The sequence below is a fragment of the Lolium rigidum genome, chromosome 2 (genome assembly GCF_022539505.1).
Source record: "Lolium rigidum isolate FL_2022 chromosome 2, APGP_CSIRO_Lrig_0.1, whole genome shotgun sequence".
NCBI lineage: Eukaryota > Viridiplantae > Streptophyta > Magnoliopsida > Poales > Poaceae > Lolium > Lolium rigidum.
This window is the reverse complement of record NC_061509.1, coordinates 6,281,187-6,295,128: the sequence shown is the minus strand read 5'-3', so window position 1 is coordinate 6,295,128 and position 13,942 is coordinate 6,281,187. Positions and strand designations below refer to the sequence as shown.

Sequence of the window (13,942 nt, the reverse complement as noted above, 5' to 3'; positions counted from 1 at the left end):
TTACGTTACTTCGAGCTACATTCTTATATAATTTTTTTATTATACCTGAGACAATGTTCAAGTTCTTATTCCCTCTTCAATGTGTTTCTACTTTATTGACCCAATCAGTATTTTAAGGTATCTGTTTTTTCAGATATTCTTATATTTTTGATGGTTAGCACCAATCTTCAGTTCTTACTTTGTGTATATATTATTGTAGATCCTAAAGAAACACTAAAGCGTTTTTTTTAATTCTAGGGATGAAGGATGTGTACCAGCTAACCGCATGAATCAGTTCAGAGACCAACTGAAGGAAGGTTCAGTTTACAACTTCAAAGCAATCATCGTAGGCTAGACGCAAAAGAAGTACAGAGCTAATGATCATCCATACAGAACCAAGATTAGTGAGATCACAAAGATGGAGTAAGGTAGTGGTAAAAAATTATAGTTACTCCATGGTACTTGTGATTTCTGTGAATGGACGGCACTTTTCATTTATTATTGAAATGGTCAACGCTGATGGTTTGGCCATGTACCTTGCCCTACGTCACGTCCAGATATCCTACAGGTCGATATGGTGAGTTTTGTTGAGTTTAATGTCTATACTCGCTGTTTTATCAACGTATGCAAAGCTCTTTTTTTTGGTGATTTCAGTTAAGATAGCACTGATTTTCTGCCCTTTTTGCTGTTGATTTCTCCAATGTGTCCCTCCAGTTTTGGGTTACTAGATAAGTGTTAGGAGTTCTTTTTGTTTGCCCCATAAGGGGAGGTGGGTATTACACGATTCATTGAGTTCTAATATCTTTGATCGGTTAGTTTTCCCTGCATACTTGAATGAACATGATCAATTGAGTATTAATTCTTGAATATGTTAGTTCTTCATCTGTTGTATTGAATGACGGACTACTTTTGGTTCAGTTCGGTCAAATGGCTACTTTTCAGAAATTGAATGATTGAGCCACATTATTGGGCCAATCAGTACTAATTGTCGAATATGTTGGTTTTTCCTAATATTTTCTTGTGTTGGCTACTTATTAGGTGATGCAGCTGCAATGGAGAAAACCTCATCTAACACTCAAGAGATGTCACCTCCTCTGTCCAGATCCCACTACACAAGTGATGGATCAAGTTGCTGCTGAACCTAGAAGAAAAGATATTGGAGGGGCCAATGTTGGAGTTGACAACAAAGGAAGTCGATGATGGAAGTGAGCACACACTGGTTCAATGTTGGTTTTGGATAGTGTCAAGATAACATAATTAATGACAAGGCGAATATATGACCAGCAGTTCCGAGCTTCCTTGTGACAATGCACTCTTTTTATACAGAGAATAATATGCTAATTGATGTGGCTTACTTTGTACTCAAATTATCAGCATTTATGTTCTGAAAGTGTAGTGTATTGGGCCATCGATCATGTTGTTGGGGATTTGTTGCTATTTTTTCCATGCATTTGCCTTTTTCCTCCTGACTACCCCAAGGGCAGAGGATAACTGGCTGCCCAACACGCCCGTACTCCTGAAGAAAAAACAATGAATGCCTTATTATCTTTTTATCTGATGACGAAAATAGTAACACCCAAGCCGTAGACCAGGCGCGGCGTGCCGCCACGCCGGCCATTGCTAGTAAGCATAAGTTGCTAACAAGCTAATGGTCATACGGTGGTTTTGCACGCTATTTACACCCATGAACAAAATCAGCATCAGGGAGCTCCATACATCCATATGCTCTTTGTCAGCTAGAGCCCCTTGCCCATTTTAGTCTTTCCACCGGAGCATTTTTCAGATCCACCTGTAAGTTATACAACTAATGGTAAAATTTCAACTGCAAAATGAGCACACTATATCACTTTAAGAAATATCTGCATTTTTACATATAAAGTGATCATATTATTCTTAATCTATAAAACCTCCGCAGGTTCAGTATATCATTAAGTGGATCAAGACAACACTGAATTAGTTTGAGCTAACGTTATGGTCAGGAAGCATACCATCTTTCTTCCCAATGTTCTCCACTACTATGCATGGATGCTGCACTGGAGTTGCCTGATCTGTTTTGAGATGGTCCGTACGAGCATGCTTGAAGCCCACTGAAAAGAAAATGTGAAAATATCTCAAAAGGGAGAGCATGCTTGAATGTTGCTTGGGTGAGTGCACACTTCATCTTTCTTTCCCAAATTGTGCTTGCTTGACCGTAGTTTGCTGGCTTTGGTTGCTATCGCCCATGGCTTTCATGTGTGCGACTACCACTCGCGTTGTCCGATGGTGTAATCGGAGACAGCGCGCACTACAACTGATATGCCAATTAAACTAATATGGTTCTGCTACTGTAATTAATATGCAAAATGAAAGTATGAAATAAATAAAAGAGTAAACTATAAAGAGGAAAGGCATATGATCCAAAGCCTTCAAAGACGTGAACATGGCAGTTGCCAGTTCTACCGCCACAGTGGCTAGCTAGCCATGAACATCTACTAATTCAAATTATTATTCATGTCCAAAGTTGATTGAGATGCACCTCCATTTATATCAAGACCAATTCCAGGGTGGGTGATTTTCCTACAAGTTCAATATGTCCAAAGTGAAGAAAAAAGAAAAGTGACGAACGGGCCAACGTACGCTTTCAGGTGATGCATAAAGGTGTTCCGAAAAACAAAATTCAAGTGTATGATATAAGATTTCTGTCACACATCAAATTACTTTGTCAGTATTGTTTTCTGTGTTGACAAAAACATCTCAGAACCTGCAACTCACAATGCTTTTGTTATAGTATATTTGTAGATTAAGACTTATTTCAAGAAAAATGGAAGTGATCTGGGCAACCAGAAAATGTTGATTACTATTCTTAAAGATCATTTCTGATCATTTTACCGAGGATTTTAGCATTACAATTCACGGATGCATTGATTCATTCTTTTAGTTAAAAAAATGGGCACTACCTTACAGATCTACTGAGCAAGTAGATCTTATAGTTGGACTGTCATGAGCTTTATATGACCAAGAAGATACGCAGGTGACCTTTTGGTTTGCCATTGCGAGTGAAAGACTGACAAAGATATATGTTAGAACTCATTCATAGTCTTGCTCCTTTTTTCCATGATATTCGTGCTAGATCTCACTAAAGATATTTTCTATCATGATGTGATCTGTTCCTCTTGATTTTATTACAATTTCTTTTTTATTGTAGCATGTTCAAAAGAATCAATATCATCATGGCAAGTCGCAATCTAGATGCATTTGCAGGATGGTCTATTCACTGTTATTTGTTGAGTACTATAAATATATTATGCATTAAGAAGATATTACATAAATTCCTTTGCACTTCAGCGTTATTATATGCTTTGCCTAGGTTTTATATTTTCCCCATGAATGATGTCATCTTTCTGTTTCATGTCTTAAGTAATCAAGTTTCAGAAAGTGATTTTTCTATTACTTCACTATAATATGTTTTCTAAGCATCAATTATATCCTCAGTTTGTGCCAATTTGAGCTTCCGTTTTATTCTTGCTGCATCATGCCTCTTAGGCTCTTAGCTATCATTGTTGGTATTATATTAATAACTCCACATGTGTTCCTCCGTTTGGACTTCCCATTAGTACCTTTTATGAGAGCCTTACTTACATTAGGACTTGATAGCTGCACAAGTTTCCATGTTCTCATTACAAAATTATTTTGATCTGCATGTGAATTTTTCCATACCACGTTGTAATGATGTTTTTATGTATCACTTCCTGCATTTGTTTTGAGCACAATTAGGATATGAGGAGCTTTGTTGCTTCGGCTGAAGATATTCAAATTGGGTCTATGCATGCATGCTGAGGTCTTTTAAGGACATGATCTCACCATGCTTTACATTGTTGCATTTTGTTACTGGTTTGTCGGCCGAACTCCACAACTTGGGGTTGTATGTTGGTTCCAATGGATGTATTTTTTTTCCATGCGCCATGTGATTCGCTTTTTTAGTGTTGATGATATGTCTATGTGAAAAGGGCTCACCTACAATCTGTATATATTATTGCTACTAAATAAAAGGACAATTTGTTACCAAGTGTGTCAAGTTCTTGAATCCAGCGTTTTATTGTTTCAAATCTAGGGTTTTATTGTTTTCTTTATGTTCAATGGTGTACTCAGTTTTGTGACAGATCTAAACTTGAAAGCTAATCAGCATGTCAGTTTACTCATACATGTAGCACGTCCACATGTATCTACACTTTTTGGTGACAATTAGGTCCAAATAATATTGAAGACGATGATTTAATATTCATGAAAACTTTGCAACACACTCTAAACAAAACCCTACCTTTTATTCTTCAACTTGCAACAACAATGGGCGCGGCGTGCCGCCGCGCTATCTCTTGCTAGTACTATACTAAACGGTGAACCAACTCGATTTTTCTCCTAATTTTGAATTTTTTTTGGGATTAATGATGGGCTGGCACGTATAGTTTTTAGATGGCTTAATTTTCGTAGGGTTCTCCGGTGTGCGGTTTGGGGCTGTATAGCGTTTTGGGAAAAAACTGGTTACATATGCTACCCATGGTAAGCTTCAGTGGTGAGTGTTTTCCTTGTGTGGACGTAGCTGGCTTATTGCGTCTGTCAGCGCCTCGGTTTCTGTATCGCTGGTCGGTTGTGGGCTCTAGACGCTTGCCGCTTCTCCTCGAGTGTCGAGTCACGATGTCTGTGGAAATCCGTGTGTCTTTCTCTCTCTCAGTCCCTCAAATTGCCTCTTCCCCACCACAATCCGTGTAACAAAAGGGCAATCCCTATCCATACAACCACTCCCAGAAATTTCGTGGTGGCCGACAGTGAGAAAAGGAGGCGGTGATCGGCGAGATGGGGAGTGGCTGCCGGCGGAAAGAGAGGAGGCCGTCAGTGGCCGGTGGTGGGAGGGGATGCAGCCGCCGTCGTCCGGTGATCGGAAAGGATGTAGTGGCCTATCCAGAGTACATACCCGGCGCTGCAGCGATAGCGACGACGAGGATCCTCCACCGGCATGGTCCCTGCTCTGCTCTGGTGGACGCTCACGGGAAGCCGCCGTCCCACGCAGAGATCCTCGCCGCCGACGAGAACCGCGTCGCGCTGATCCGGCGCCGTGCGTCCGCCACGACCTCGGTGAAAGCGGCTGCATCGGTGGGCACTGCCTCTACGCTATCCAGTACGGCGACGGCTCCTACACCATCGGCTTCTTTGCCCAGGACACCCTCACCATCGCCCACGACGCCATCAAGGTGTTCCGGTTCGGATGCAGGGAGAAGAACGACAGACGGTTCGGGAAGGCGGCCGCGGGAAGACGCCGCTGACGGTGCAGGCGCAGTACGGTACGACGGCGTGTTCGCGTACTCCTCCAGTCCTCCCTGCTTCGTCCTCGAGTACGACGGGGCACCTGGGTTTCGGCCCCAGCGCGGCCTGGCCAAAGCGAGGCTGACACCGATGCTGACCGACAAAGGGCCGACGTTCTACTTCGTCGGCCTGACAGGCATCCGCGTGGGCGACAAGCCTTTGTCCATCCCTGATTCCTTCTTTTCCAAGGGCGGCACGATTGTGGACTCATGCAGGGTGATCTCGCGGCTTCCGGCGACCGCCTACGCCGCTGTCGTCGGCGTTCACCGCAGGCATGGCGGTGTGCGGTTTCAAAAAGGCGTCGGCGCTCTTCATCGTGGTGACGCCCCGATGGTTTCGCTGGTGTTCCAGGGCTGCGCCGGCCTGGACGTGGACGCGTCCGGGATCATGTTCCCGGTCACACAGGCGCACGTGTGATGTGGACGAGGATACTGTCAGCATCCTCGGGAACACGCAGCACAAGATCTACGGCGTGGTCTACGACCTCGGCAAGAAAACCGTCGGCTTCGCCCCCGGTGCCTACTTCAGGAAAACACCGTGCCACAATCTCTCTGTTTCTTTGCTTCTGTTGAACTATACAAATTTCATCACATACAGTTGCAGTCACACTGCTGCAGTTTATTTAATTATTTATGTGTAGTAATCACTGACCACTTGCTAAACGCAACTTAGTTATTCATGTAATCACCAGGAGCTCAGACCTGTGATAATTTTAAGGTGGAGGAACCTGCGGAAGAGCCTGCCATGCTGCGGAAGAGCCTACCATACTCGATTCGAAGGTGACATGATTCATTTCACTCATGCATTTCAGAATCCTTCCATATGCTCCTTGATAAGACTCTAGATTGTGGCATTCCAGAATTCATCAATTTGTTCCTTGTTTTGTCTGTACTATTTAACGTAGTAACTGAAATATCTTGAACTGATTCTTTCCTACATATTTTCAGGTAATACATCCTCATAGTCATTGGTGCTTCCCCTTTTCTACAAAGTTCTTTTCTTCTGTTAGTCCCTTGCAGCTGGGCGTTTGTGGTGGTGATGCTTCTGGTTGATATGCAATCTTTGATAGAAGTAATGTCTCTGTTGCTTTAGTTTTAAATAGAACTGCAGCTGCTGAACTTTCACATCGTTTTTTCACTCCCAAGCTCATATACATATGTATTCACACACATACCTTTTTTAGACACAAATTAAAACTAGCAGTCATGTATTCCACACTTTCAATGATATGGAAAATAATAATTGTAGAACATTATTGTGGAAAAAAAAAATGAAACACCAGTGCAGCCAAGTGTTTGGTTCTCTGCACCCACACAATATTCAGGCTTCGCGTTTCATTTTAGGCAAGGAGGTGACACTGCAAAGTGAATCTATTTAAAAGGTTAGCACATTACATCGTCACTCATGCATGCTTTAAAATATCCATACGATGAAATAATTATGTTAGATCTCTAATTATTAATGTATGTGCTACTCTTTGCTTACTATAGAACTTGCTGCCGACAGGTTTACCTGGTTTCTCCCTGTAATAAGAATTCCACCCTAATCAATATTGCAGGGAAATAAAAGAGGGTGAGCCAATGCTACTCCTAAGGAAATGAGAGTCATTATTGAAGTTACAGATGAAACAGGGAAGTTTTGGTATATTGGTACAGGATGAAATTACATACCAAAAATGTTATTTAGAGATTCTTTGAATGTTCAAAGCAACTTGATGCTTCATATTTCTGTTCAGCTATGCAACTTATAATTCAGTTTCCTTCCTTATATTGCATTTGAAAAAGAGTTTCCTATTGCTGAGAAATGCATGTAAACAAGCTTCAGACATACTGTCTGTAGAAGCGCTATACACAGGCGCGAAGCACTATTCAGGATTCCATGGATATTGTGATGTATTTGATCTAAGTGAGCCAACTAATATTTGTCCCATTGGTCAGTTTACATGGTTGGGTTTGTTTTGATTCTTTTGTTTTTCACATCATTACACGCATACTCCATTTGTCTTCTTGTTTCAGCTACCAATCAAGATTGAAGTGTATGGAGAGATGCACAGCCTGGCACATGCTCATGCATGAGCAAATTCAACTGAGAAATAACAAGTTCCACATAGTGCTATCAAAAGGCAATCCACCCATTCCTGCTTCATTTTTCTTTGCCTTGAATCAGGGTTGTATTCAAATTTTATGGCTCCCACGCCTGCTCATAGGTACATGTGAACGTATTATCACAAGATGTTCAAACTATTTTGCTTATTGCACGCAGAACTCCATTATTCATGTGGTGTAAGCTATGCACAACATAAGAAATCTTGGTAATAAAAAAAGTGAGGTGCAGAGTATCTCAAATGCTTATCCTCTGGCTTCTAGCACATATTTATATTCCCATAGTAGCTTGCAATACTTTTTTTTCTTTTCTTCTGCTCATGGCTAAAAATCACTTCTTGATGCAGTTCTAGCCCGGCAAAAGAATCCTGCCTCGGCCGGTGTTATTGCAACTTCTTCCACCATGGAGTGGGCGCCAAATAAAGCATTCTAGCTTTAGACAAGCAACACTGAAATAATAGATGTATCATTTGATGGAGAAGACGAGCATAGCTAAAGTAGGATCTATATATGGAGGTGGAACTTGGTATGTAGTATATCAACAAAATTAGCAAATTTACTGCCCCCATGTACGCCCCCTGCCGTCAATGTATCATGTATCAAATTTCGTTATGAATTGCTTTCTACCCTATTGTTTGGCCAGCAAAATATTCACCATTTTTTTGAGTCCAATGAAAAGAAATCTAAAATAGCCAGAAGACTCATCATTTTGCCACACATTATCTTTAAATTTTACTTCCACTACAATATAGATATAAAATTAACCACACTGCCAAAATAACCATCAGTCGCTCATGATATGCCGGAAGTCCCGGAGCAGACTGAGGCCACAGGAGAAGCATCAACCCCACCACCGTATACAGATCTTACACCAAGTAAAGTTGTATCATCAGGTTCTGCAGCCCATAAGGTAAACTTAATTTCTCGCAATGTACTGCCTTTTTTCTTCTTTCTCATTTGCCGTATACTCTTACAAAATAAATTCTTCTTCACCTGGCTCACAAGTAAAATATCCTTATAACCGCAGGTTGCCTCCGACTCATCTGGAAGAGCAAAGTGCAAGAATGGTGGCAGCACCAGTAGCCCCATGTCAAAGAAAGTGCTGCAGTTTCCAGAAGACGACTAGAATGCCATGTGCCTACCTATACTAAGACAACTCAGTCGTTAGTAAACTTATGCCTACCGTCAGTCATGTTATTTCCAGATCGTCTCTCCACCTAATATGTAGCAAAAAGACTTCCATATGCGCTTCATTTTGGTTGTTAAAAGCCCCTCCTCTGGGGCTTTAAGCGCTTCTAAGTATTTCTATGTCTATGCCTAGCATGCATCTCAAGACAATCACCTGCTATGTAAAACAGAACCTCTTCTGTGCACGCTATTTTGGTTGCTAAAAGCCCGTGGTCTTCGGCTTTGAGTGCTCCCACCTATCTATGTGTCCAACGACACCAAGTAGATCATACAAAATATTCATGTTGTACCTACTACCTTCAGTCCTTATGTATGACCTACTATTAGAGCTTCTATTGTATTGCACCTGCCTACAAGCTTCCTTCGTATTATGCCCACAGACACACTGACTAGCTACTAGCCACTAAACCGCATGCAGACCGGACAAACCCAACCGATAAAACTATATCTCAAATAACACGTCCACAGAAGAAAAAAAAGTAACGCCAGACTTTGATAAACAGTAAAATCAACAAAACAATAACCACAATCCAGCGCGGCGTGCCGCCGCGCCTTCATTTGCTAGTAGTCACAATCAAGCGACAAGTTGGTAGTCAGCAACGTAACTAGACATTTTCTAGCATGGAACCCACTTTAAACGTTGCTTAGAGTACATGACACGATAATCAATGTCTCTAACCCTAGCGTTGCATTAGAAAATGCCGCTTTTGCATACCACCTACCAAGGCACCCAGACGAACCTTTATGGACTTGACCATGCATGCCACATAATTACCCGCCATCATTTCTAGTCACCGTGAAATGTCAATTCGCCAAGTACTTGTGCGATGTGTGATGAGTTTATTTTACACTTATTTTATCCTCGTTTAAATCAATAGTTTGATGAGATTATGTCTCTTACCTACAACCGATCACTAATAATTGTAAAGATGTACAAATTTATTTGTTATTTATTTACTTATAGAAATAGAAGCTTTAGTGATTAAATCTGAACATTTATGTGAGGACTTACCTTGATGGAAGAATAACCAAGTCAACGGTATGCCGAAGGCAATCAACATGAGACTTAACAAGTAGAAATACAATAAAGGCATGACCATACCGTACGTCAGCTGCTCCATGAGATCCTACCAAACAACTAAAGAAGCAACCATCCGAATCGCATTAGAAGGCCTCCAAACCCCTAAGTTCGTCCACTAACTCTATATAAAAGAGGGGGAGTATCCGCCAAACACATGTCCATCAATTCCTCAACATTGAAGCGGCATCGCCATCACCTCCATCTTCATAGCCATTCTCGTAGCCATCTCCATAGCAATAAGCAGTATTTATTTATTTGCGATTGAGATGTTGTAAGACTATCAATTACTCATCTTCAAATACTTTAATTACAATGTCTATTATTGTTGAATTAATCGTGATGTGTGATTAGTACCCTCGGGTCAAGGGCTAATGTCTAGGGTCGTAGCACATGTGTGCTTTTACTATGGAATTATTAGTGTCTATTATTGTTGAATTAAGCGTGATGTGTGAGTAGTACCCTTGGGTCAAGGGATAATGTATAGCATTGTAGCACATGTGCGCTTTTACTATGGGATTATTAGTTTAATGGATTCATCATCTTGCATATGTTTGTTTTATTTTCTAGACCTCGCTCATGGACTTGTAGGTACCCAAGACCTGAAGAGTGATCGAGGTAGAGGTATTAATGGGGCTACATTAGCTAAAGTAACCCTAATAGCATTTGTCGTGCGGATGACCCCACATACACCAAACTTGGTGAATATACAGGTCCCAAGTATAGCACATAGGATGTTTTATGAAGAGGAAATAAGAAAAAGATGAAGCTACAGTAAACTGGGGCGACTTAACCGTATGTAGGCCAAAGTAAACTTAAATCTGGTAGGACCACATGCCAAAAACAACCGAAACAGGGCCTCTTTCTGGCATAAGGCCCCAAACCGAAATAGACTATGCGGGACAACCCATCCCGGATGGGCCATTTCGGCTCATGCGGCCTGAACCGGTTTACAATCAGCCAAATCCGGCTTCCGCCCCCACCTGGGCCAGCATTGGCCTTCTTGGCCTGCTCCCGCTCCCTCCTAGGCCGTTTTCGGCTTTGCCACCTGGCCCCGTTGCAGCTTCTTCCCGGGCTGGCTCCCACTCCCATGGCCCATCCGGCTTCCAGCTCCCACTGACTTGCTCCCGCGCCGGGTCGCACCGCCCTGGGCCGACTGCTGGGCCCCAGCCTCGTCCAACTGCCGCCCGGCTGGCTTCCGCCTCCTGGTATGGCCGCTCCTTCACCTCCCATTGGGCCGCCCCTAGGCCGACTTCTGCGGCCATCTGGTTGGCGCACGTACGTGCGGTCACCCTCGCTGGCATGTCCGCTTGCCCCCAGCTCCCGATCGTGGCCAGCTCCCTGCCTGCTACTCCTCCACATGCATGACCGGCTGGCCACCCCACACGCGAGGCCTGCTGCTACTTCCTCTACTCCACATACCAGCTCAAGGAATCCAAAGCAGGAGATAAGATCAAAAATACGCACGAGATAAGGAAATGAGGCATCATGATGCTCTGCCTGGACAGCTGAAAGTGCATAGAGCCTCCATGTGTGGTTTTGGTAATTAATGAAAATCCCTATGGACTAATGATTGCATTGAGTTATATGTATAGGAGTTGTCCATAAGGCAATGCTTGAACGATTAGTTGGCGTCAAGGTTGCAATACGAAGAAATGAGGTGCAAGTTCAAGATGAGTCAACTCGAAAAGCCCACATTCTTGAAGCTTGCCATTCATATGTGCTCATGGATATGTGAAGATGCACCGAAGAAGAAGCTCTCCTATAGTGGATTATGGGAGAGCAATCCGCAAGACATCAAGCAAGCACAATCAAGAACGGCGTTCCATCCTTGTTGCGGTCAAGATCTTCATCATTGAGCTCAAGTGGAATGCGCAAGGTTAAGGTTTGCTCTTGATAGGGTTTCTTTCTCACCGGTCTCGTGGTTTAGTTGGGAGACCGGTTTATAGGATAATGGTCGTACTATCAAGGGGCTCTCTAGTGAGTAACTCGGTCGTATCGCTCGGAGTACGATCAAACCTTTGCATCCTTGCATCATCTTTCTTGGTTGTTATTTGGATCTTATCCATGTGGTGTTTTAGAGCTTGTGGTTATTTCCATGAAAAGCTCTAGTTCATTGAAAACGAATTTCGTATAGATCACTTGCTGCGTTTTTGAGTTTGGTGATTTTCTCGATTTCTCGTATTGAGGTGTTGCACCTCTAAAGTTAATAGAAAATCAACCCCCACTAGTTTCCATATTTCCAACAAAATTGGTTTCGTCTCATTTGGATTTTCCAAGCTCAAGATATTTGCATTTCAAGTTTGAATTTAAAAGAAGAAAAAAAAGAAATGGAGAGGAGGGGCCAGCAGCCGGAGCTTCCGCCGGCCACGGCTGGAACCACCGCCCTGCCCTGGCCGGAGCCTCCAGGCGAGGTACCGCTCGCGGCACCGCTAGTGCGGCCTGGCTCTCAGTAAGTGTCCAGGGGGGTTGGGGGCTTCGGCAGTACCCGGGCCGGTACCTTAGTCGGAGCCTCTGGTCTCCCCCTCCTGGCCCGCGGCTCACCCTCTCCCATCTCACCACGTTGCCTCCTTCCCTGCGCCCCGCGCCGACCACGGCCGGTAGTACCGGCCCAACTTGGCCGGTACTACCGGTCACACCATCTCCAACGGGCAGATTTTTTGGTACCCCTATAAAAATACTTTTTATCTCTCTTTGGTAGTACTTCTTCTTCAACCTCTTGCTCTTCACCATTGTTGCATCTTGAGAGATCTTGCTCTCCCTCAATCCCTCCATGATTCTTGCTCAAATTTGAGGAAAAGAGAGAGGAGATCTAGATCTATATTTGCACTAATCAAATCCCCCTCTTTGTGAGGGAATCTCTATATCTAGATCTTGGAGAGAAATTTTGTGTTCCTCTTCTTATTTTGTTCTTCCGCTCTTATTTCCCCAATAGCTTTAGTATCTTTGTTGGAATTTGAGAGTGAAGGATTTAGGCATCTTTGTGGTGTTCTAGCCATTGCATTTGGTGCATCGGTTTGACTTCTCCGCGGTGATACGAGGAGGTGAAAGTATGTGAGATATTCTCTTCGAGAGCTTGTTCCCGGAGCTTGTTCCTCTTGGGTCTTTGGACCCTAGACGGCTTAGTGGTCTTTGTGGTCTTTGTAGTGTTCTTGGGGACTCCAATTAAGTTGTGGGGTTTCTTCAAGGGCAAGACCTTTGTGGCAATTTATTGGGAGCCTCCAATTAAGTTGTGGAGATAGCCCAAGCTTTGTGCGGGTTCGGTGACCACCCTAAGTTTCCATAGTGGATCGAGGACATCCCTTTTGTTGGGAATTCTTGAGGAGAATACGGTGGCTCGCGTGCATTTGCAGTGACTTGTCCTCCACACCGCTCCAACGGAGAGTAGCACTCGCAATAGTGTGAATTCGGTATACATTGTTGTCTCCGCGTCACTTCGGTTATTCCTATACCCGATCTCTTTACTTATGCACTTTACTTTGTGATAGCCTTCGTGCTTGAAGTTATATATCTTGTTATCACATAGTTGCTTGAATTGTTTAGCATAAGTCATTGGTGCACATAGGTGAACCCTAGTTATATATGTTATGTGCTTGACAAATTAAACGCTAGTTTTATTCCGCATTTGTTAAGCCATATTCGTAAAAGTTTTAAACCGCCTATTAACCCCCTCTAGGCGGCATCCGTGTCCTTTCAAAAACGACCAGGCAGGAGAACGTGCTACGTACAACTATCGATAGGGCTAGGCATAGCCCCTGTAGAGCAATAAGTAATGTATGTACACTGTACCTATCATTTTAGCTATCAGGAACAGTCCGATTAGACCCCAGTAGTCCTTTCAGTAAAAATTATTGTGGGCCTCACATGTCCCCTAGGCTGCCTATAAAAGGAGCACTAGGGGGAGACGCTCGCATGCAGCCACTTCGGGCCTCATTCCTCCCCAGCTCTTCTCTTCTTCCACCTCTAGCTATTTAGTTCACATGAACACCATTAGAGATAGAAACACAGCTCACAGCTCAAGGAGCACCATTGTAGCTCCCATATAAAGCTCGTATACAGTCAGACATGCAGGTGTAGGGATTTTACCTCCTCACGGGGCCCTGAACTTGGATACATCGTGGTGTTTCTGCGTTCTTCTGTGTGCGGTCTTCGTCGCATCATCCATCCCCGGATCCTCCGGTGTCCATCGACCCCAACATAAGCCTACCCCAGGCATCTGTTTGTTCACCACGACGACAGTTGGCGCCCACTGTGGGGC

General features: G+C 43.4%; 1 pseudogene; it reads left to right on the top strand.

The window, feature by feature from the left end:
- Positions 1 to 4,868: 4,868 nt before the first annotated feature.
- On the top strand, positions 4,869 to 8,049 carry LOC124689149 (annotated as a pseudogene).
- The last annotated feature ends 5,893 nt before the right edge of the window (positions 8,050 to 13,942 follow it).